This window comes from Leptodactylus fuscus, chromosome 2, assembly GCF_031893055.1.
Source record: "Leptodactylus fuscus isolate aLepFus1 chromosome 2, aLepFus1.hap2, whole genome shotgun sequence".
NCBI lineage: Eukaryota > Metazoa > Chordata > Amphibia > Anura > Leptodactylidae > Leptodactylus > Leptodactylus fuscus.
Genome location: NC_134266.1, coordinates 194,808,122 through 194,834,732, shown reverse-complemented (window position 1 = coordinate 194,834,732; position 26,611 = coordinate 194,808,122).

The window sequence follows — 26,611 nt, the reverse complement described above, 5'->3', positions numbered from 1 at the left end:
TTGTCCAATAAAGATTTGTTATACTTTTGATATAAAACTAAGTTGAGTGCCTTACTTTTAACTATGTGCGTTTTCTTTCCCTGTTCATACTGTCCATTTACCATGGCTTAGACACATTCCCATATTATAATAGTGGTGCCCACTGTTCCATCCATTTTAGAAGCCTTTGTTTGGGTGGGTAGGCACCACAAGATTCTGAAATCAGTGATGTTGATTGTGATCGCCCTAGAGTTCCTGGAGGTCCTGGGCATGCATTGTTATTCTCTCTGGTTCACGTTTGGAGGATTCTCCGTTGGGCTTCTTTTCAAGCTGGACCAAAATTGAAAAACTGTGGCTGACTCCAATCCACCCAAATGTATTTTTATGATCTGACTTGGCAAGTAGGGTGGCAACTCCTATGTTGAGACCAATGACTTATTTCACTAAGAAGGTGTTGTAGACCCCTTTGCTAGGACCCTACTACCTTTCCAGACCTTAAAGCCCAAATTTAACTTCCTGGTCCAACCTTATTACTTAAAAATGACAAATTCTTGCTCCACCCTAACCCGAGTTTCTCTAAGTCTATTGGTTATGAAGCCCTAAGTGAGCGAAACTCCTCCACCTAGAGCCTTATTGTTGATACCTATAGCATACTCACTACCTATTCTCCAGAACGGTCCCCACAGCACTCTTATATGGATAGGTGGCACACCTACTTGGTTCAGGAGCTCACCCTGCCCCAAATTATTGGGTCTCAAGTCCCTAAGCCACCCAGTAAACTGTTACTACACATGTTCATGGCATCAAGTGTCTGATTTCTGCTCACTGGAAGTGTACTGGCCCTTTCTTCTTTTCAGCCCTTGTACAGAGAATTAGGAAGGTCTGGAGAATGAATTCACTAACTTAGTGAATGATCAGGTTGACTTTTTCACTATGGGATATCTCTTCCAAACCGCCTTGAGGAATGCCTCATAGCCCTGGTGTCTAGTTTTGATGTGTCTCTAACCCCCCCCCCCCCCCTCCCCTCCTCACTTCCTATTCCCACCACCTCTATCCATATGTTGTGCTTCTCTGATTTTTGTGTTTGTCCTTAGTTGACACCTTCTATTATCACCTTAGTATTTTTACCATTATGTTTTGCTACTGTTGTTATATTCCTTATTTTTATTATTATTATTATTATTATTATTATTATTATTATTATTATTATAAAATCTCACTAAATACACAATTCTAAAAAAGAAAAAGGGTAAATGATATAAATACATATTTAATTTTTAAACAATATGTATATTTTTTTAAAACATCAACAAATTCTGTTTGGAAAAACCCACTGATCTTTAATGGACATCAAAAATGAACATCTGTTTAAGATTTAAATAATGTGCTGCCCCTAGCCTTCAGACTTAGAGATTAATTTGTTTGTTTCAAACAATCACAATGAAGCCATATAGCCTGAAAATATGTTCCTTTGGTAATACACATTGAGGATTTAGCATAAGCGTTACTATTAATTCCAATAGCTTGGCATAAATAAATTGCACTGTAGTGTGCTGATATATCCACGACAGCATGAGGGCAACACAGGATCATGTATATGCATGCATTTAAACAGATACACATGCAGACAAATTTCAATTTGCTTTCAGGGGAAATAATAATTGAATTTTGGATCACTGATATGAAATGTAACGATTTTAGTATGTCTTTTTATATTAATAGCTACTACTAGAAAATAAAATATTTCATACACATTATAGTATATATGAAACAAATTTAACTCCGTAATTGGTTCCAGACAGCCCATTGATTATATATGTCCAGGCGGCCCACAATTAACCCACGTGATTCACCAACAGCCGGAAAGTGTACAAGCTGCTGGGTCCTAGAGTACCTGAATCAACTCTGCAATTCAGGTTGTCCCCCAAAGGTTTATTATAAATTATGGGGGTAACAATGTTAGAAAAAATAAATAAAAAGATAAAAACTAAAAATTAAAGCAAAATAAAAAAAATAATGCCAATACCACCTCACATCACATGATCTATCCCTGCCCTTGGTGATATAATACTATGTGTCAGCTATATAAAAATTATAATAATGAAGAGGGAAAAGTATTAGACACTAGAGGGAGGACCCGGCTTCGCACGGGTATATTACATTTTATGTTTGTGTAGTGGCCCCATAAGAATTGTCCAGTTTTGCACTGATGTATTTTGTATGTGCTTTGTGTGTATGTCCATAAGCGTCATGTGATTATGTGTATCTCATTTTGGATATCAGTGAAAAATCTGTGATCAGTTGTTAAGCATACCTGGAGAAAAGCTGTATCCAATCCTTCCCCATGTAGTACTGTGTTTAGATGCAAGTATCCAATCCTTGTTGGTGTGGTACTGTGTGCAGATGTGTGTATCTAATCCTCCCTCGTGTGGCATTGTGTGAAGAGGCACGTATCTAATCCTCCGGTAAGTGAAACTGTGTGCAGACGTGCATATCTAATCTTACGGCATGTGGTACTATGTGCAGACGCGCGTATCTAATCCTCTGGAGTGTGGTACTGTGTGCAGACAGGTGTATCTAATCCTCTGGCGTGAGGTGATGTGTGCAGATGCGCGTATCTAATCCTCCCCTGTGTGGTACTGTGTGCTGAGCCCCGTATCTAATTATCTGGCATGTGGTACTGTGTGCAGAGGCATGTATCTAATGCCTCCAAAGTGTGGTACTGTGTTCAGACGCACGTACCTAATCCTCCCCTGTGTGGTATTGTGTGAAGAGGCGCGTATCTAATCCTACGGCGTGTACAACTGTGTGAAGATGTGCGTATCTAATCGTCTGACATGTGGAACTGTAAGCAGACGCGCATATCTAATCCTACGGCATGTGGTACTGTGTGCAGACATGCTTATCTAATCCTCTGGTATGTGGAACTGTGTGCAGATGCGTGTGTCTAATCCTCCCCTGTGTGGTATTGTGTGATGAGGCATGTATCTAATCCTCTGGCGTGTGGTACTGTGTGCAGATGTGCATATCTAATTCTCCTCTGTGTGGTACTGTGTGCTGAGACGCGTATCTAATTCTCTGGCTTGTGGTACTGTGTGCAGAGGCATGTATCTAATGCCTCCAAAGTGTGGTACTGTATGCAGACACACGTATCTAATCCTCCCCTGTGTGGTATTGTGTGAAGAGGTGCATATCTAATCCTACGGCGTGTGGAACTGTGTGTAGATGCGCGTATCTAATCCTACGACGTGGTACTGTGTGCAGACGTGTGTATCTAATCCTCTGGCGTGTGGTACTGTGTGCAGACACGCGTATCTAATCCTCCCTTTGTGGTACTGTAGGCTGAGACGCGTATCTAATTCTCTGGCTTGTGGTACTGTGTGCAGACGCATGTATCTAATCCCCCAAAGTGTGGTACTGTATGCAGACACACGTATCTAATCCTCCCCTGTGTGGTATTGTGTGAAGAGGCACGCATCTAATCCTGCGGCGTGTGGAACGGTGTGTAGACTTGTGTATCTAATCCTACGGTATGTGGTACTGTGTGCAGACATCTGTATCTAATCCTCTGGCATGTGGTACTGTGTGCAGATGCACGTATCTAATCCTCTGGCATGTGGTACTGTTTGCAGATGCGCATATCTAATCTTCCCCCGTGTGGTACTGTGTGCTGAGACATGTATGTAATTCTCTGGCTTGTGGTACTGTGTGCAGAGGCATGTATCTAATCCTCCAAAGTGTGGTACTGTGTTCAGACACACGTATCTAATCCTCCCCTGTGTGGTATTGTGTGAAGAGGTGCATATCTAATCCTACGGCATGTGGAACTGTGTGTAGATGTGCATATCTTATGCTCTGGTGTGTGGAACTGTGTGCAGATGCGTGTATCCAATCCTTTGGCAATTGGTACTGTGTGCAGACGCATGTATCCAATTCCCCAGCGTGTGGTACTGTGTGCAGACGCGTGTATCTAATCTTTCGGCATGTGGAACTGTGTGCAGAACCGTGTATTTAATCCTCTGGTTTGTGGGACTGTGTGCAGACGCGTGTATCTAATCCTCTGGCGTGTGATACTGTGTGCTGATCTGTGTATCTAATCCTCTGATGCGTGTATCTCAGTTTGGATATCAGTGTTGTGTTGTGTATGTGGAGTGACTGTGTGTATTGCAGTTGGAATATGAGTGAAAGACTTGCAGGTTTGTATTGGGTAAGGGGGGGCATTGTGTTTGGAATGCTGTATCTCAGCAACGGTACGTCCGAGCGAGTTGGAGTCTAATCTTAAACCTTCCCGGATAACTGAAATATCTCTGTACCAAATTTGGTGAAGATCGGTCCAGTCGTTTGGTTTGCATTAGAGAACAGACAGACAGAGGGACAGACAGACAGACAGACAGAGGGACAGACAGACAGACAGAAATTCATTTTTATAATATAGGGAGATTAAGACCTATTATGAAAACAGTGTTTTTGGCTCTTGTGGAAATGCAGCGGAAAAAAATGTGGTGTTTTACCGTGCCAGCAAAGTGTAAGATAATTCATTAATGTCATTCACTCCTTGCGGATAAAGGAGCTGCAGAAAAGCTGCATTTTTTTGACAAATGCATCATGTTAACTTTAGAAAGATGCGGGTTTTTTCCCTACTTTTTAACCCATATTTAACCCGGAGGCTACTGCTGTTTTGTTTTAAAAATAATAGGCCCTATTTATTTACTGATCCCCTCTTTTTACTGCCCCCACTTCCCATTCGGCCCTTCAAGGGCCCTGTGTGTCCTCCCCAAAATGATGGCATCCATACACAATATATATGAAGAATACATTTAGTTCATTAAGCCACTTTGTATCTCCTTCTACATGGGAGGCAGGCAGTCTGTGTCCAGATATTGCCTTAAGACTATTCCATAATTTACTTAATTTCCTCTGTGACATTTGCTGTTCCAACCTTCTCCTATAACTGTAATTTTTTTGCAGTGTGTGAGACCTTCCATATCATCCACAAAGAAACACAGCATTCTGATGGGACCATACAGGCCTTACAGCTGGTACACAAGATCCATTGTGCATCTCATTTTTCCTTCCTTCTGACAGATCAGAAGAAGATTCAAATAAATGATGATGTTAACCAGGCTAAAAAGGCAAAATAGTGTCCCAGTCATGGAGTGGAGAGGATGGGAACAGCATGAGAAGTGACATAATGGGGTGGTAGCAACAGCATCATTAGGTCACAGAGTGGCAAGGTTACATGATGTGGAGGTAGCAGAAGCATGATATGGCCACAGAATAGCAAGGTAACATAATGTGGAAGTAACAGCAGCATGATATGGCCACAGAGTGTCAAGGTGACTTAATGGAGTGGTAGCAGCAGCATGAGGGGGCCACAGAGTGGCAAAGTGACATAATGGGGTGGTAACAGCAGCATGAGGGGGCCACAGAGTGGCAAGGTTACATGATGTGGAGGTAACAGCAGCATGAAGGGGCCACAGAGTGGCAAGGTGACATAATGTGGAGGTGGCATCAGCATGAGGAGGCCACAGAGTGGCAAGGTGACATAATGTGGAGGTGGCAGCAGCATGAGGAGGCCACAGAGTGACAAGGTGACATAATGGTGTGGTAACAGCAGCATGAGGAGGCCACAGAGTGGCAAGGTGACATAATGTGGAGGTGGCAGCAGCATGAGGAGGTCACAGAGTGGCAAGGTGACATAATGTGGAGGTGGCAGCAGCATGAGGAGGCCACAGAGTGGCAAGGTGACATAATGTGGAGGTGGCAGCAGCATGAGGAGGCCACAGAGTGACAAGGTGACATAATTTAGAGGTGGCAGCAGCATGATATGGCCGCAGAATGGCAAGGGGACATAATGTGGAGGTGGCAGCAGCATGAGGAGGCCACAGAGTGGCAAGGTTACATGATGTGGAGGTAGTAGAAGCATGATATGGTCACAGAGTGGCAAGGTGACATAATGTGGAGGGAGCAGCAGCAGGAGGAGGTCACAGAGTGACAAGGTGACATAATTTAGAGGTGGCAGCAGCATGATATGGCCGCAGAATGGCAAGGGGACATAATGTGGAGGTGGCAGCAGCATGAGGAGGCCATAGTCTTTCTACCACTTTCTCTAGGGCCTGCTGACATCTCTCCCTGCATTAAGTACACTGGAAAATGCCTGAATCCAAGATGGCGGAGGGTATTTATAGATCTGTGACATCACAGGGCTGGTTGACTGCTGATTGGCTGCACACATGGCATTGTAAGTGATCCCACTTTGCCAGAGTATCTCACCCCCTTTCCTAGCATATCCAGCAGCTATTTTAGGAAAAAAAAAGTGATTTGATAACATGAAGCATGAGGAAATCCAGATTCTATGCAAATTGAATATTTCCTGAAATTCGGATCAAATTCCACTTCATCAATTTTGATTCACTCATCTCTCTCAGAATCCACACTTTTTTGGAGCTTATTATAACTCACATAAAATTGACTGGAGAATGCTGGGAGTTTTAGTTTTACAAAAGCTGAAACCTTTTAAACTTGTTTCAGTCTAAGGTCCCACGTTTTTTCTATGCGTTTCTGCAGCAGTCAAACACACTGTTTCCACAACATTGGGCCTTAGCCTTAGGGTAGGAGCACAGGACCATGTTTCCCCCGCGAAACTCGGTCCATGTGTTAGTTAGATTCAGGGCTCGTTCACATCTGCGTTGTGAACTCCGTTCTGCAGGTTTCCGTTTCCTGCCTAAAACAGAGGCAGGAGACTGAAACCTGCAGGAGTCTCTCTCACCCATTCATTTGAATGGGTGAGAGAGATGTCCGGCCATGAGCGGCGGTGAGCGTTTTACGCACTCCACCGCGAAACCGGGTTTTATAATCCGGACACAGAGTCGGACATGCAGTACTCTATGTCCGGATAAAAAAAAATCCGGTTTCGCGGCGGAGAGCATAAAACGCTCACCGCCGCTCACGGCCGGACCCGGTCTGAGCTTTCCGACTTCTGGCATGAAGAAGACGGAAAGCTCAGAACGGACAGGTGAACGCTAGTGTGAACCTAGCATCACTAGCTTGAACTTCATGCTGGGAATAGGATTCCTTGCAGTATAGTTATCTATGATACTAGAAGTCTCTGACTCCCCGAGACATACTGTCCATACCAATTACATGCTCCTGAATCCCAGAATACTCCACCCATAAAAAATTAAACATTTTGCTCAATAGTGCCACGGATGCCAAAGCTGATTCAGTCGCAGATTCCACAGATCAAGAATCACTGCTGAATGAGCCCATTCATCTGGGCCTAATTATTGGCAGAAAGCCACAACTGAATGCCAATGCCATGCATAGGAGTCTTGTCGCAAGAATCCCACTGACGAAACTTACCCTGGGACTACAGCCAGACAATATGCAAGTATACATTCTCCAAGTAAAAAAATAAATAAAAGATTAATTATTACATCATTAAGCAGAAACGGACGTATATAGAGGGCTCAGGAGTTGAACTCTCTCCATACATGGCGGATGTCAATTGTATAATATAGCCAGAACCCACGTTTAACAGCAGCCGATCACAACTGTTAACACTTTAGATTCTGCAATTAAACACGAACGCAGCATCTAAAGTACGCAGCTACCATGGGCGCAGCCATCTTTGACCAATCTCCGCCCTCCAATCGTTATCATGACAATCGTTGCCATGACAAGTGGAAGCCTATTGAACGCTCCCAGGCTTGTCATTGTATCACTTCTATAAACGTTGCCAAAGGCAGCATGTAATAGAAGTAATTGGATTTTACTATTCACTACAGTATACTAATAGTGCAGTGAATAGTATGACCAATCAGACCCCTAGGGTTCAAGGGTTAAAGGATGGCAAAACATAATTTTAACTCATACAGTATATTAATAATAAGAGAATAACCAATATTGATGGTGCTTTAATAAGATAATGGTATTATTATTGACATTTTTGAGAGCATAAAAAGGAAACTGTACAACATACAAAAATATGAAAACAAGAAGGCATATGTAAAATACAGAAAAATTACAGATAATCTGGGTCGGGAACGCACAGTCTGGTCATAAAGTCGGCAAAAATGCTCCAGATAAACAAGCGCTATAGCCATCACCAGAAGAATCCAATCCGCAAGGTTTAACTGTAGGGGATAGACGCTTGAGAGAAAAAACAAAGAAATCAGCAGTAGGATACAAGGGATGGGGGGGAACAGTGACAATAATAGGGGTTAGATAACATAGAATAAAAAACAAACTACCTTGGTAATGCAAAGTACAACAATGCATAGCTCACTTCAATGTTACATTGTGCCCGAAACTGAGATAGATATAAGGCTAGGGGAATATGTCAAGCCCTTCACCTACCAGGAGCTAGTGTCTATCAGGGAGAGCAGAGTAGGGGGAGCAGAAACTAGCTTTGGGAACTTCTCCCTTTCTCCATTAGGGGGAGCCAGAGAGCCCTTTTAGAGTGAAATTTGGAAAAGGTGTGATTTTTGGTGACTTTCATCCTTTCCAGGGTATATGCTAAATAATTATGGTGGACCAGCTCATTCACAGTCAAACAAGGAGCAGCCCGCCATTGACAGGCAATCATGGATCTAGCTGCCAAGATAGTCTGACCCAGGCCAGTATGTGAACCAGTTGGGAATGTAATGAAAGCATAGCACACACAGCCTTCTTCCGGTCGGTGTCACATGCCGAAACGCGCGTCGGGTGGGCTGTATCCACACAGTGGGATCCTATGTGAGCACCTTTGATTACTCAGACATGGGTAAGTTACATTGCTAAAAAGTATATGTACATACCAGAGACTGACTTATAGCTGAGGCTGCGACAGGACATTAGATAGATATTCTATCCTACTATTTAGTTGCCTGAATGGCTGTGATTGGATCTCCTGGTTCGCATTTGTTACATACATATGTTTAAGATAGATATTCTCTTTTACTATTCAGCTGTCTCAATGGTTATGACTGGATTTTCTGGTCCACTTTTCTTCCTTTGCTTTACACACTTGTGTTGCCACAATATACGAAGGATATTGATGTTGGTTATTCATCAGTCTCATATGTTGATCTGTGCCATAGGTTTCCCTCTTGGATTGCCCTGTTTTTTGTACAGTATGCACTATTAGTGTCTATGTGTGTATTTTCTATGTTTATATATTTTTAGATATTTGTTACTAATAAATATATTTTCATTTATATGTTGAATGTCCTGATCTTTTTGGACTCTTTGAGTCTGTTTTTGTATTTGATTCAGTTGGGAATGTACCAGAATCCAGGAAACAAAGCGCAAGGCTTGGTGATGGTGAAATAGTGAGGCCAACCACAGAGGACATGAAATGAAAAACAGCCACTCAGAAGGCCTGGATTGGGGGGCATTCCCACCACATATGGATGAGGTAACCCACCTGCCCACATCCTCTCCAGCAAAACTTCGAATAGGTGGGATCTACATGTGCCAGTTGTTTAGGAATTCTATACCAGTGGAGTAAGATCTTTTGTGATGTCTCCCAATGGGCCGGACCTTTGATACTCGCTTAACAAGACTGCTGGCATCATACCATTCCTGTAAAGAGATAGGTCTCGCAAGATCACAAGATTCCCATCTCATTAAACACACGGGCTTGGACTCTCTGAATGGGACAGAGAGGAAACTGTAAAACGATGAGGTGCCACCTTTTGTAGGGGCTAGCTGCCTCCACAGACATAGGGCCACTTTAGGGAATATGAGCCTCGATATGTCATAAGTCTGGAAAAGATGTCTAATCTGTAAGTATTTAAAGAATTCATTCTTTGGAAGATCGAACTCATCTCTCAACATAGAGAATGTTTTGAAATGGCCATCTGCATAGAGCTGGGCAATTTTATAAAGACCCTTAGATATCCATCCCCGAACCTCCAATCGTGGAATAAATGTAGTCAGATAGAGTAACGGGAGATTGATCAGAGAAGCTAGATCTTCCAAAGAGGAGTGTGACAGCAAATATCTCCATACCCAAATAGAGGTTTGTACACTTAAAAAGGGGGTCGCCACAGTAGGGGGGGGGCTAAGCTCCCTAGGGCGTAACAAGCTCATAAGTGGCACACCTATCATATCCACTTTAATCTCCGTCCAACGCCAATTAGAGGATTCATCCCACCAGGTTCTAAGCTGCTCTAAGACTGTGGCCATATAGTACCTCTTGACATCTGGGACCCCAGCCCCTCCCTTAGTCCAGGGTCTGGACATGACTTGGAAGTGGACCCCAGATCTTTTGCCCTCCCAAATAAAATAAGACAAAATGCGTTGGAGCTTGGTTAGATAGGAGTCGGGAATAGGAATAATCACTGTACGAAACAGATATAGGATTATGGGCAACACCATCATCTTGACAACAGCGATTCTGCTCGCCCATGAGAGCATGGGTTTTGAGAAGGCGGTCAGGAGGGAAGACACCTTAGACAGGAGGGGAATATAATTTGAGGAGAATAATCTGGAACTAGGTGAAGTCAGAGAGATACCCAAATAGGTGATGCAGTCCTCCTTCCACTGGTAGGGAAAAGTAGTACTCAGGTCAGCTCGTAGAGTAGGAGGGATAATAATAGGGAGGATTTGGGAGTGGAGTAGGAGATTTTCCCAAAATTATCAAGGACATTTGTAGCGGCATGCAAGGAGAGGTCAGGACGCGTCAGGGAGAGAATGACATCATCGACATAGAGTCCTATTTAGTGCTGATGATGGCCAACTGAGATGCCTGTAATTTCCTCCTCAGTTCTAATGCATTCCGCCAGGGGCTCCATTACTAATGCGAATATGATGGGAGAGAGGGGACAACCTTGGCGGGTTCCATTAGATATTAAAAAGGAATCTGACAAGAAGCCCGAGGATAGCACACGTGCAGACGGACAGGAGCACAGAACTAAGATAGCAGATTTGAAAACCGAGCCCATCCCAAATCTATCCAAAAGTCGGTGATAATGGTTTTATTATGCCATAAATATTATTTTATTGTTTTTTGTTTTGTTTTGTTTTTTAATAAATCTGTAACATCTTTTTATCTACAACACATCTTAGAAGCAATCTAATAGCAAAAGCCAAATCTACTGATTAATATTTTCTGCACATATCCTCAGGAATGTGAAAATCAATCTTATCTAAGTATAATAATTCTAAGTATACAGAGAAAACATAGATGAACAAGAAACAGGAGATAAAACAATGTACAATACTGGAAAAAGATAAACAATTTAATATTAGTATTGAAGGTTAACTTACGGAAATAGTTGTGCTCATATTAAATATATCTAAAAATAATTTTAATATAGTAATTCTTGTAATAATAGTAATTCTTGCAGGCTTCAGTAGTATTCCAGTCTATGGCACAGCTGATCTAAAGATCATATCTTTATCTAGCAGGGGCTAAAAAAAAAGGTTAAGAAAGAAATAAAATAAAAAAATACAGAATTTTTTTAAAAAAACTAAAAGTTTAAGTCACCCCCTTTCCCTAGATCATCTATAAATATAAATAATTAAACGTAAAAATAAATTCATTAAGCATGCCCAGTTCAAAAATGCCCAAACTATTAAAATATAAAAAAAATGTCTCATACAATAAACGGTGTAGCGGGTAAAATGGTATCAAAATGGATTTCTTCGTCAAATTACCTCCCTAAAACATGGAATAAAAGGTGATCAAAATATCATACATTCCCCATCATGGTATCAGTAAAAATAACATGTTGTCCCACAAAAAAGACACCTTACACCAGTCCGTATACTGAAATATAAAAAAGTTACAGTTGTCAGACTAGGGTGATTCAAATTATTTTTTCTTCAAAATTTAGAATTTTTGTAAAGTTATTAAAACATGAAAAAAAAGCTAAAATAATTTGGCATCACCATGATCGTACTGACCTGCAGAATAAAGCTAACATTGCAGAGTGGAGGCCAAAAAAATAAAACCCATAAGAGAACGGTGGTACTACGTAGACAAAAATTAGAAAGTTATGGCTTTTGGAATGTAAGGAGTAAAAAAACCAACACACAAAAATTTAAAATGTCTCCTAAGGGTTAACTTGTGATACATATATATGGATCTGTCCATCCTATGGGTAAGTAAGGGAAGATACTTCTGTAAAATATCTTTGTTTCAAGTAGAATAATTAAAATGATTAAAATTCTTAATTTTTACAATTTTCTGTAAATTTGCACATTGTTAATATACAAACACAAAATATAATCAAGATGTAAACCGAATATGAAGCATATTAGATGTGAAAAAAAAGGACAGCATATACCCTGAATGGGTGAAAAAGAGTTTACCACTTGTTTAAAAATAAAGTAACATCCATTTACTCTACTCTGTGTTCTTGTAACATCTCTGCCGATTCTAGTCTTTGCACCACCCTCCGCTCATATGCTTGCTGGCTATTTTGACTCTGTCCTGTGACATTGTCCTCAATAGCTTCCAACTTCTCTCATTATTCTATTACTGACCTCTGACCTTTGACTTCCCTTGTGACTACTCTTTGGCTTCCTGTGTGCAGAGGCACAATGGAGACTGCTGTGGTCCGATCTTAGGCTCCGCCTCCTCACAGACAGGCCTCCGGCAGAATCAACGTTGATTGGCCGAATGCTGTACACTGTATAGCATTCGGCCAATCAATGCTGGTTCTGCAGGACGGGTAAGGGCCGGTTCACATTAGCGCTTGCCTCCCGTCCGGAAGGAGTCCGCTGGAGGACCCCCTCGAACGGAATATCAGCGCAACTGCAAGCGCTGTGCAGTTAAAGTGCACGGACCCCATAGGCTATAATGGGGTCCGTGTTCTTTAACTGCACAGCGCTCCTCCTAAACACTCTCCTCCTGCTACTTGTGGACTTGGTGATTCTCCTTTAGTCGAAAAGTGGTTTCCCTGAAACGAGCATTTTTTCCCATAGACTGTAATGGGATTCGATCGAGTAGTTGAATATTGAGGCTCTACTCGAAGCGAATATCGAATCTCAAATATTTCACTACTCGCTCATCTCTAATGTTTAACATGTATGTTTAATTTTTCTTACAATTTCTATATTTGTTATTTAATTATTCTTTGCATTAACAAATTTCAATTCAGTGTCAGAGAATTCAAAGTATTTGTGCATGTATATTAATTTGTTTTACTTTTGCAGTTACTGAATTAGTTTCAAGAAGTATTGCATCAATAATGTATAAGTTTATTTTTACAGTATTTCTTTCAATTTACATAATTATATTGATATATGCATGAACATAGACAGCACAAATAACACAAGACTGAAAAGTCAAAATGAAGGAAAATGTAACCACATTAACTGATACAGCACAATACCCATAGTATGGGATTTCATGTTTGGTTAGTTAAACTGTGTAGTAAATCTAAATTTGATGCATGGAGAAGCTTTTCTGGCAGCGAGTTTATTGGTCTGGATGCTAGAAGCATACAGGTGTTGATCAGTTCATATCTGGTGGGAGATATAAGTGGATCAACATTTACTGTATACAAGGAGACTGAAGTATTACTTTACTTCACTTAACTGATGTCCAATTTGATTAAGAACTCCAGTTTGTCTTGAAATCAATTCCCCCCAAATAATGATATGTTAACAAAAGCCTTGAAAGGCTCCCCCACTAAATGGTCACAAATAAGATAGTTAATATATAACTATGTGATAACTTGTAATGAAAGCATGCTATGTTTAGAAAAGCAGCTTAACCTATTATACTTATATTTGGACCATGTCTAGCCAAGAGGAAAGTTAAGCATTGACACATATGAGAGTAGTGTTCATATATCTGTTTTATCCAACAATTTGTCTTGTTTCTTAGATAGTTTTACGATGTAATTTTTATGAATATATATATATATTAGCAGGAGCACCTGGCTTCGCACGGGCATATTACATTTTATGTTTGTGTAGTGGCCCCATAGCAATTGTCCAATTTTGCACTGGTGTATTTTGTATGTTGTTTCTGTGTATGTCCATAAGCGTCATGTGATTATGTATATCTCATTTTGGATATCAGTGAAAAACCTGTGATCAGTTATTATGGATACCTGGAGTAAAGCGGTATCTAATCCTTCCCTGTTTAGTACTGTGTTTAGACGCAAGTATCTAATCCTTGTTGGTGTGGTACTGTGTGCAGATGCACATATCTAATCCTCCGGCGTGTGGTACTGTGTCCAGATGCGCGTATCTAATCCTCCCCATGTGGTATTGTGTGAAAAGGTGCGTATCTAATCCTCCAGCAAGTGAAACTGTGTGCAGACGTGCGTATCTAATCTTACAGCATGTGGTACTGTGTGCAAACGTGCATATCTAATCCTATGGTATGTGGTACTGTGTGCTGAGATGCGTATGTAATTCTCTGGCGTGTGGTATTGTGTGCAGAGGCATGTATCTAATCCTGCCCTATGTGGTACTGTGTGCGTACGCAGGTATCTAATCCTCACCTATATGGTATTGTGAGCAGTGGGGCGTATCTATATCTGGCATGTGGTATTGTGTGGAGAGGCGCATATCTAGTCCTCTGGCATGTGGTACTGTGTGCAGAGGCACATATCTAATCCTCCCCTGTGTTGGTATTGTGTGCAGTGGCGTGTATCTAATCCTCCGGTGTGTGGTATTGTGTTAAGATGCATGTATCTAATCCTCTTGCGTGTAGAACTGCATGCAGATGCGCATATCTAATCCTCTGGCATGTGGTACTGTGTGCAGACGCACGTATCTAATCCTCCCCTGTGTGGTATCTAACCGTACAGCATGTGGAACTGTGTGTAGACGCGTGAATCTAATCCTGTGGCATGTGGTACTGTCTGCAGATGTGCATATCTAATCCTCCTTCGTGTGGTACTGTGTGCTGAGATGCATATCTAATTCTCTGGCTTGTGGTACTGTGTGCAGAGGCATGTATCTAATCCTCCAAAGTGTGGTACTGTGTGCAGACACACGTATATAATCCTCCCCGTGTGGTATTGTGTGAAGAGGTGCGTATCTAATCCTATAGCGTGTGAAACTGTGTGTAGACACTCGTATCTAATCCTATGGCATGTGGTACTGTGTGCAGACGTGTGTATCTAATCCTATGGCGTGTACAACTGTGTGCAGATGCACGTATTTAATCCTCTGGCTTGTGGAACTGTGTGTAGATGCGTGTATCCAATCCTTTGACATGTGGTACTGTGTGCAGACGCATGTATCCAATCCCCCGGCGTATGGTACTGTGTGCAGATGCACGTATCTAATCCTCCGGCGTTTAGTTGGACCATCATTTATTTTTCAACAAGACAATGACCTCAAACACACCTCTAGGCTGTGTAAGGGCTATTTGACCATGAAGGAGAGTGATGGGGTGATACGCCAGATGACCTGGCCTCCACAGTCACCAGACCTGAACCCAATCAAGATGGTTTGGGGTGAGCTGGACCGCAGAGTGAAGGCAAAAGGGCCAACAAGTGCTAAGCATCTCTGGGAACTCCTTAAAGACTGTTGAAAGACCATTTCAGGTGACTACCTCTTGAAGCTCATCAAGAGAATGCCAAGAGTGTACAAAGCAGTAATTATAGCAAAAGGTGGCTTCTATAATACAGTACAAGACATATTTTCAGTTGTTTCACACTTTTTTGTTAAGTATATAATTCCACATGAGTTAATTCATAGTTTTGATGCCTCCAATGTGAATCTACAATTTTCATAGCCATGAAAATACAGAAAACTCAGGGCCACACAGTGGCTCAGTGGTTAGCACTGCAGCCTTGCAGCACTGGAGTCCTGGTGTTCAAATCCCACCAAGGGCAAAAAAAAAACATCTGCAAGGAGTTTGTACATTCTACCTGTGTTTGCATGGATTTCCATCCCATATTCCAAAGACATACTGATAGGGAAAAATGTACATTGTGAGCTCTATGTGGGGCTCACAATCTACATAAAAAAAAAAAAATACAGAAAACTCTTTTAATCAGAAGGCGTGCCCAAACCTTTGGTATGTATTGTATATATATATAGTGTAAGAAGGTGACAGGCAAAGTGTTGGAGTCCTGCTATATCATCCCCAGGTCCAGGTTTATAACATATGTTTGGTCCCAGGCCGGTCTGGAATAGCCCTCAGCCCCAGGTGTGGGTCATGGGCTCATTAAAAGCCTACAGAACCTGCATATCAGGGCAGATCCAGGGAGTGAGAGGAGGTATCTGGGTCAGTTCCGTTACTCTGAGTCTGTTGAGACTGTATCGTGCTTATTGGTTTGTACATGTGGCTGTTAGTAAGTCACATGTAGAGTTAGTTTATTTGTATTGTTTCATTAGTTGCTCAGATGAGCAGGATTTTGTTTCTGCTTGTTTTGCCTGAAGTTAATGCTGTATTTTACTTTGCTTATTCTATGACTGAAGTCAAGGTTTATTTATTTTCCCAATTTTGTTTTCCGAAATAAAACAGTCTGCTGCACATTTTGTGTCTCCGTGTCTCTGACTGGTTGAGTCCGCTCCATTGCTGCTACCGAGCTACCTTTCCCAATATATATATGTAAATAAATTATATATATATATATATATATATATATATATATATATATATATATATATATATAATGTATATATATATATATATATATATATATATAATGTATATATATATATATATATATATATATATATATATATATATATATATATGTGAGATATATACAGAGAAAGATCCACCACACAAACATTTGGATATTACCTAGTGTCAGACTAGCAGTTTACAGGTCCTGTAATCTGACACTAGAGTGGGACCATGTATCTCAGAGGTTTGTTTCTGGTGGGACACTTATTGTAGTGCACCTCAGATAGCAAGAAGAAGGGAGGTCCTACTCTCCATATTGATGCATGTCCCTTATGATTACAGATAAAGTGATTAATTGCTGCAGCCATGTTGTTGTTATACTCTCATATTGTATTGTTCAGTATATGTTGATACAGTCACTGATGTTAGGAATGACTGAGAACTTGATGCTAATGTATAACTACTAGATAGTATGTAAGGACACTTATGGTAGTGCACCTCAGATAGCAAGAAGAAGGGAGGTCCTACTCTCCATATTGATGCATGTCCCTTATGATTACAGATAAAGTGAATAAAGAATATAAACCCCCCCCCCCCCCAACCACACCAGTGTTAGTTCATTAGGTGTGCAACAAAAATGGCGACGAGGATGGGATTGAGTGACAATTCATAGAAGATACAGAGCAGAATTCACTCAATAAGAGATAGAAAAGAACCAATTGTAAAGTGCAGCCATCTCAGTGATATCCTGTGAGTGTCCCCTCAGTGAGATCCTGCCCAGCAGACTGACAATGGATGTGGAGAGCTGTATTAATGACATTAGTGAGTCCTTGCTGCATCTAACATTTGATGAACTGGGTGCTGTTAGCAAATATCTTAAAGTGCCAGGGGAGCAAATCTCCAAAGCCAGAACCCGCAGGCACCTGCTGAATGCTATCAATAAACTGCTTGATGAAGTGGGAGAAACAGAGGATGAAGATGTTACCTGTCTGTTCCTCCAAAAGTGCAAACAGTTCATTACAGATCTGCATTCAGAGGCAGAGGTCGGGGCACAGGCAAAAGAGACTAAGACCCAGACAGAGCAGACTCAATTGGAAGATTTAAAGGCACAGTACCTTACTTTGCAGAAAGCATTCCAGGAATCTAGCAAACTGTTAGAAAAAGCCCTTGTTTCTGAGACATCAAGTCAAGCAAAGCAAGAGGTGTCAGAGAGAGAGACTTACTGCAGGACTTCTCCACAGAACATGTGGCCAGAAATGACAATACGGAAAGACTTTAAAATTAGTGGTCAAATTGGTGAAAGAGGTCAAAAAGACAAACTGTCTTACACAAATCTCATGCACCAGATAGACATGGGACTGCAAAAGGGCTACAGTGAATTAGAAGTGATTGAGGCAGTAGTTAAAGCAATAAGCCCCGGCCTGAGTATAAGAAATATGTTAGAGATGAAAAGTGATCTAACACTGCCACAGCTGAAGACTATCCTAAAAGGATACTACAAGGAGGAGAGCAACTCGGACTTATACCACCGGCTGGTAAATATCTCGCAAGACAGCAAAGAATCTCCTCAAAATTTCCTCTTCAGGGCTATAGAACTAAAGGACAGACTTCTCTTTGCCTCTAGAGAAGTGGGAGCAGAGGAAAAATTTGAAACGGATTTGATTCAAAGGAAATTCCTGAGATCAGTAGGAACAGGACTGCTCAGTGAACACATTAAATTCCAATTGAAACCTTATTTGGATGATCCCACTGTCACTGATGACGTATTAATAAAGAAAATGAATGAAGCTGCCAGTTGGGAACAAGAGAGGGAACAGAAATTAAAGAAGTACTCTTCCAGCAAAATCAGCAAACTTGGCGAAATGCAGGCTGGTACCACACAACAAGGATTACTTACAAAAGTAGAGTCATCTACAACTCAAACCGCCCCACCTACGCTAAAATCAAAGAAAGTTCCACCTTCAGGAGATACAGAAGTGACAAACTGGGAGGAGGCTGTGAAAGAACTGAGGAATGAGATGTCAGAATTGAAAAAGTTACTTAAGACTTCTCAAGAACCAAGATTGGTTTCATCCCAAGTAACTTCCAGAAATAAGCAGAATCCAATTTGTGAGGCCTGCAAGACATCAAATCAAGGTCATACATGTCGCCACTGCTACAAATGTGGTAAAGAAGGACATTATGCTAGGGGATGTTGTGCACCCAGATCTGCACAGTTAAAAGACAGGAGGTTGCTGATGAGGGACAATCAGTAACCTGTGCCAAGCCCCAGTCCCAACCAAAGAAAGTACCATCTTCAGGTATGGAAGCCAAAGAAAATCTGCTACATACTTATTTCCAAAATGTATGTGATCGTATCCAACAACTGGAGCTTCAACAGAACAATATACAGCAAGTCACTTCTAGGAAGTGCACGACAACTAACTTACAGATGAGTGAAAGTGTGTCAAGAGGCCAAAGAAAACTCATCAATTTAATAGGAAAAAGGTGTATGGTCCTATGTAAACTGAATGGGGTTCCTCTTCAGGCATTATGGGACACTGGAGCTCAAGCAAGTATCATCAATGAAAGTTGGCGGCAGCAGTACCTTCCTCAAACAGAAGTAAGGGCAGTGGAAGAATTACTAGGCTCTGAACCATTATGCGGGAGAGCGGTAAACAAGACCGAAATTCCTTTCATTGGTTGGATAGAAGTAACCTTTCAGCTGTCCTCTGGTAATGACAACATAGAACTTCTGGTGCCTTTTCTAGTATCCAGTGACAATAATGTAGCTGAAGAGCCAATCATTGGATATAATGTGATTGAGGAAGTCATCCTGAGAAAAATCTCTTCATCATCTTTGGTGAGTACACTGGCTGCATCATTTTCACTGCCGACAAGAAGAGCAGAGATGGTGGTAAAAGCTGTCCAAGTGAGCCAAGCAGAAACATTTGTGAAGGAGGTAAGAACTGGAGTACGTCGTACCATTATTCCTGCAGGTACTATAATGGGTGTCAAGTGTGGTGTCCATGTGGGACCTCATAAGAAGAACCAGGAAAAGCTCTTTGTGCCAAGTAACACTGCACAGTTACCAGAGGGAATATATACAGATGAGACAGTTGTGATTGTACCTTATGACAACTATGCTCGGGTAACCATTCCAGTAATGAACCCCACTAAACATGATATTGTACTGGATCCAAAAACCGTGTTGGGTCACTTGGAAACAGTCAAAGCGGTATATCCAGCTTGCATAAAACCTGTTCAAGTTTCTTCTCTGACTGCAAACATACAAACAGTGGAAAATGTTGACAAAGCAGAGGGTGAAGTGTCTTCAGTTAAAGAGGAATGGGATCCTCCGGTTCCTACGGATCATCTTGATGCAGACGAACAGTGCATAGTAAGGCAGATGTTAAGAGAAGAATGTCATGCCTTCTCCAGAGATGAGTCTGATGTTGGATGTATTCCATCACTCCAATTAAAGATTAATCTAAAAGACACCACCCCCGTTAAAAAGACATATACTTCGGTGCCAAAACCGCTTCATAACGAAGTGAAGGAGTACCTACAAGACCTGATAAATAGAGGATGGATTAGAAAGTCAAAATCATCCTACTCTTCTCCTATAGTATGTGTAAGAAAACGAGATGGTAGCCTGAGACTCTGCTGTGATTATAGAGAACTAAACCAGAAGTCAGTTCCTGACCGTCATCCTATACCGAGAATCCAAGATATGCTGAATAGTTTGTCAGGAAGTTCATGGTTTTCTGTGCTTGATCAAGGGAAAGCCTATCACCAAGGATTTATGGAAGAATCCAGTAGGCCTTTGACAGCCTTTATAACACCTTGGGGATTATATGAATGGATCCGTATTCCTTTTGGGCTCAGCTCAGCTCCAGCGGAATTTCAGAGAAGCATGGAAGAATGCTTGGAAGGACTGAGAGACAGTATCTGTCAACCATATCTTGATGACAACCTGGTTCACAGTAAGTCTTTCACTGAACATGTGGAACATGTACGGACTGTGCTTCAGCGCTACCAACAGCATGGAATCAAGCTAACACCGAAGAAATGTGAGCTGTTCAAAAGACAAGTCCGGTTCCTAGGTAAGAGTGTCTCTGCTGATGGCTATACTATGGATCCAGCAGAAATTGCTCCAGTAATGGCTTTGAAAAACAAACCTCCATCTACAGTGGGAGAGCTTAGAAAAATACTAGGTTTTCTGTCTTACTACCGGACATATATTCAAAATTTCTCCCGGATTGCCGCTCCACTGTATGATCTACTGTCGGTAGGGCCTTGTTCACCATCACCCACACAAAAGAAAGCAAAGAGAGATAGATCCAAACAGAAGGAAAAAAGTCAACTTCCTGCACATCAGCCCATCAATTGGACTGCCCATCATCAAGAAATCCTGGAGAGACTGATTGATTTGTTAGTTAAGCCACCAGTGATGGGATATCCAGACTTCAACATCCCATTCATACTGCACTGTGATGCGTCTCAGGAAGGACTTGGTGCTGTCCTATATCAAAGGCAAAATGGCAAGTTGAGAGTTATTGGTTATGGCTCAAGAACTCTTACTGCAGCAGAGAAAAACTACCATTTGCACTCGGGGAAACTTGAGTTTTTGGCAATGAAATGGGCAATATGTGACCGTTTTAGAGACTACTTGTACTATAGTCCATCATTTGTTGTATATACAGACAACAATCCACTTACCTATGTTCTCACTACAGCGAAATTAAATGCAACTGGCCATAGATGGGTGTCATAACTTGCAGACTTCAATTTTAGCATTAAATACCGCCCAGGGAAAGCAAATGCAGACGCTGATGGATTGTCAAGAATGCCACTAGATCCTGACCAGTATATGAAGGAATGTTCCCAAGAAATAAGCATGGAAGCTATTGGTAGCACTGTCCAAGCAGTTCAGATACAAGAGGAGGAACATATGCCATGGTGGTGCCCTGTAACTGTAGAAAGTACAGCTGGAGAAGCTGAACAAAGCCTCAGAGCAAGCGTTAACCAGCTCCCAAAAGAAACTATCAGAAAAGCACAAGAAGAAGACAAGATCATTGGGAGACTGCTACACTACAAACATCAAAACAGATTTCCGGCTAAGAAGGAGAGACAAACAGAACCACCAGCTGTAACTGCCTTATTCAGAGAATGGTCTAAGTTATACCTCAATTCAGATGGTATTCTTTATAGGAAGACTAGCCATAACTTACAATTAGTCCTGCCAAAAGTCTACCATAGGACAGTATTCAAAGAACTCCATGAGCAAATGGGACACTTAGGAGTAGAAAGAACTGTCAATCTTGTTAGAGAACGCTTTTTCTGGCCATACATGCAGAAGGATATTGAGCATTATGTCACCAGAGAATGCAAGTGTCTAAAAGACAAACGTCCCAATAAACCAACCAGAGCACCATTGAACAACATTGTCTCCACCTATCCTTTTGAAATGGTATCGATTGATTTTCTGCATCTGGAAAAATGCAAAGGAGGATATGAGTACATCCTTGTTGTAATGGATCACTTTACAAGGTTTGCACAGGCATATGCTACCACAAACAAGTCTGGTAAGACTGCAGTAGACAAGATATTTAATGATTTTGCTCTAAAGTTTGGCTTTCCAACAAAATTACACCATAATCTGGGAAGAGAATTTGAAAATCAGTTATTTGCAAGACTTGGGAAATACTGCAGAATTCAGAATTCTCATACAACTCCATATCACCCAGAGGGTAATGGACAGGTTGAACGTTTTAATCGTACGTTGTTGTCAATGTTGAGAACTCTTACAGAGGAAGAAAAGCAAGACTGGAAGAATTCTTTGTCAAAAGTTGTCCACGCTTACAATTGTACTAGAAGTGAAGCAACAGGGTATTCACCTTTCTACCTATTGTATGGTCGATCACCAAGACTTCCAATTGACATAATGTTTGACACTCCAGTATCAGAGAAATACAAAACTTACGCGGATTATGTTACAGTCTGGAAAAAGAGAATGGCAGAAGCTTATAAAATAGCTTCAGAAACAGCAAAGAAGTCAGCATGTAAAAGCAAGGAATACTATGATCAAAAAAGTCATGGTGCTGAACTTACTCCAGGAAGTCGAGTTCTAGTGAAGAACTTACATGAGAAAGGAGGACCAGGAAAACTTCGCTCCTATTGGGAAGATAAGATTTATGTTGTCGTGAGAAGAAAACACGAAAACAGTCCAGTGTATGAGGTAAAACCAGAGTCAGGTGGCAACAGATCAAGGATTTTGCACCGTAATCTGTTATTATCTTGTGACTATCTTCCAGATGTACAGCAGACTGCTGAATTGTTAGGCCAAGAGAGATCCTCCAAAGCAAAGCGACCAAAACCAACATCACATGTAGGATATGAAACTGATAGTGTTGATGAAGAAGATGAAATGTGTTCATTAAGTTCACCTACAACAGATAACTATACAGCACAAGGCAGTAAACTTAATCCTGACGCAGCAGAATTTGAACCACAAAATTCATCAGAGATCTTGGCATCACCTGAAGGTCTACTGTCAGAGTCAGAAAAGTCATCAGAGGAATCTGCAACAACTCCAGAGGAAGAAGTATGGATGGAGAACTCTGAATCAACAGACCCAGAAACAGATGAAGAAACAGAAACTTCAGGACAACAGACTTTGAAAAGATCTTCTGTTGCGAGAGAAAGGCGAAGGCCGGTTACTCTTACTTATGATACCATGGGAGAACCAAGTAGGGTACCAAGAAGTTTTCATGCTAAACAGGTAGTGAAAACCATTGGCCAAGAGAAACAACCTGAATGGTACCTACCACCAGCATATTTTCTGGAGAACTGTGAGCGGATATAAAGACTATTTACCTTCAAAGCAATTGCACTGTTATGTTTACAATTAGTTTGTTTATTTGGCAATGTTTCTAGTTGTTTAGCGATAGAAACTGTGAGGTTACATGGTCATGTGGTCATATTTAATGCAAAAATTAGACCTGACCAATCTCCACCTCATAAAATGAGGTTCAGATATTGTAGTAGCATTGTTATGCATGGTGGTCCAATACTACTTAGAACCAGTGCTAACATTGGCTCTTCTAGGTCTCTTAGCTAGCAACGGACCTACAAGTCACTTGTGACATTTTATAGGAACATATGTTACAATGAGGCATTGACCTCTATTGGAGATATCACCACCAATTGAATATTCTCAATTACTAAAGTACCTTAAGACAACCCACATAATTGTGGAAATGCGGAATGTCGAGGACGACATTAATTTAGTGGGGAAGAATGTGAGATATATACAGAGAAAGATCCACCACACAAAAATTTGGATATTACCTAGTGTCAGACTAGCAGTTTACAGGTCCTGTAATCTGACACTAGAGTGGGACCATGTATCTCAGAGGTGTGTTTCTTGTGGGACACTTATTGTAGTGCACCTCAGATAGCAAGAAGAAGGGAGGTCCTACTCTCCATATTGATGCATGTCCCTTATGATTACAGGTACAGTGATTAATTGCTGCAGCCATGTTGTTGTTATATTCTCATATTGTATTGTTCAGTATATGTTGATACAGTCACTGATGTTAGGAATGACTGAGAACTTGATGCTAATGTATAACTACTAGATAGTATGTAAGGACACTTATGGTAGTGCACCTCAGATAGCAAGAAGAAGGGAGGTCCTACTCTCCATATTGATGCATGTCCCTTATGATTACAGATAAAGTGAATAAAGAATATAACCCCCCCCCCCAACCACACCAGTGTTAGTTCATTAGGTGTGCAACATATATATATATATATATATATATATATATATATATATATATATATATATATATTCACTATTGTCACTGTTTATTTAATAAAAGGATGATGAGCTTACTATTGAAATGATGGTATATAATGACTAAATATTTCTTGGCCATATCATATTCCATTTTAAATTCTTGAAAAAGCCAGTTACATAAATGTTATTATCAGTCCCTGAGGCTATAATTTAACAGTAGCTCACATTTATTTTTTCCGTTCTTTCACATAACATTTGGTAAAAGTGACTGACAGATGGCTTTTTTTTTTTCAAAACAATCACAGTTGGCTTTCCGCTGAACGACCCAAAGGATATATGCAAACTCTGTGATAAAATTAAAATGATTTATGTAGTTAAAGCTTTAAGAATGCAAATGTCCATATTTTAAGCTAAGTTTCATATACAAGTCTATCTATCTATCTATCTATCTATCTATCTATGTTCTTTCTTTTTCTTTTTTTCTTTTTATTTTCTTTGGGACAATTTTGTGGATCCATCAGCATATTTATACCGCATATATAATAAGAGGTTTTCAGATAAGGGCACATTTGCGCAGATTTTTTTTACTCATACCTGACCTGAATTATAGCACTAATGAGGTCAAATGCATAAGGGTCCTATAAAAAGTCTGATGATGTGCCAATAACAGTATTCTAAAGTGAATTCACAAACACATGAATATTAAAAGGTTTATCCAGTTTCAGAGCAATATTGAAAGACAAATGTTACTGTTTTTATAATGAAATTTATGCAATTTCCCAGAATACCTTCTGTATGAATTCCTCACAGCTTTCTAGATCTCTTATTGTTTGTATTAATTCTACTTACCACCAGTAGATAAGAATTAGTCCATGGTCATTTCATGTAATCACTCTAAGCTCACACTTAACATTACAATATGTCAACAACATATCCCCTTGTTTACACTGGAGATATGCTGCCAAAAAAAACACATTTATGCCTCCAGAAACAATGAGATTTGACAGCTGATTCTTTAGCTATTTAGATGGAGCAATGATTGGTAGTTGTTACGGGAACAGATGCAGATCTGAGCTAATAGCAAGAACCAGCACTAGCTACTCAGATTTATATGGCAAACATGGCACCGTGTGTTCAACACCTCCCGGGCTGCACCAACTCCAGCCCCACAATGGTGTTCACCAGAGATACAGATGGAGGGAATAGACTTGGCGGTATGGGTCAGGGAATGCCAAACACACAGCATACCACAAATCACAGTAGAACCAAATACTGAGATCTCTTACCAGAACATGTTTTCAGTTGCAGTGAAGGTCCTAGGATCCAGAAGGCTGTGGCGGGTTGTTAGCAGGTGGCAGCAGAGAGTACAGCGTAGTCGTGCGGTCCAGGGTCATCACCAAGAGAGAAACACAGTACACTGGGTAAACCAATGGGAACGTCAGGCAGGCCGAGTCAATAACAGGAATGCTCAATCAGTACAAAATAGTAATTCTGGAAACGGAGGTCAAGAGTCAAGCCGGGGGTCATAAACAAGAGGAGTTAAAGTACAAAGTCAGGAGGTAAAAGCAAGGTCAGAGGTCAAGGCAAGGGGGTCAGAAACACAGGTAATCAGAGCACAGGAGAACACTTAATATCAGGACACTAGTTTAACTGAATAGCCAGCACTGGAGTGGTGCCAGAACCCAGCTTAAATTGCCCATCAGAGGGTAGAGCAGAATATCAGAGAAAAACCCACCCAAAACCAAAGCATCTAGACAAACAGATTAACCCATGCCAGCCCTGACCAGTCCCCTAACAGTAGTGAGTGCTTACAATTGCTATTGTTCACTGAATCATCTATGTAAACAGCCCTCATGGCTTTTCTGTTTCTTGTTCCTTTCCTCATTACATTTATACATGTTTTTTTAGTGTTGCAAAAATTTGTAGCTACTGTACTCACCAATTACTGATGTTAAGTGTAGAACGTATGATAACATTTCCATGTTGTGTTTTGAGATACTGTATCATGTGTAATTAGTAAAATGACAAGTGCTACATCTGTATTTAATTATGTAATGAAACATGTTAATTATACAAGCAAACAAACAGATAACACTCTACAACATCAAGCACTAAACTGGATGTTGGAAAAGGAGGCAAATATTTGCTCTTCCAATACCATATAAACAATATAATCATGTAAATTAACACGCATTAGATGTTTTATACTAAGTGCTTGACTTATAATTTTAATTTGCTGTTATGTTTGCAACATGCTGGAGTAGATAAGTTGGGTATAATGCTCTGATTAGGGTTGACACAACTATTTATTT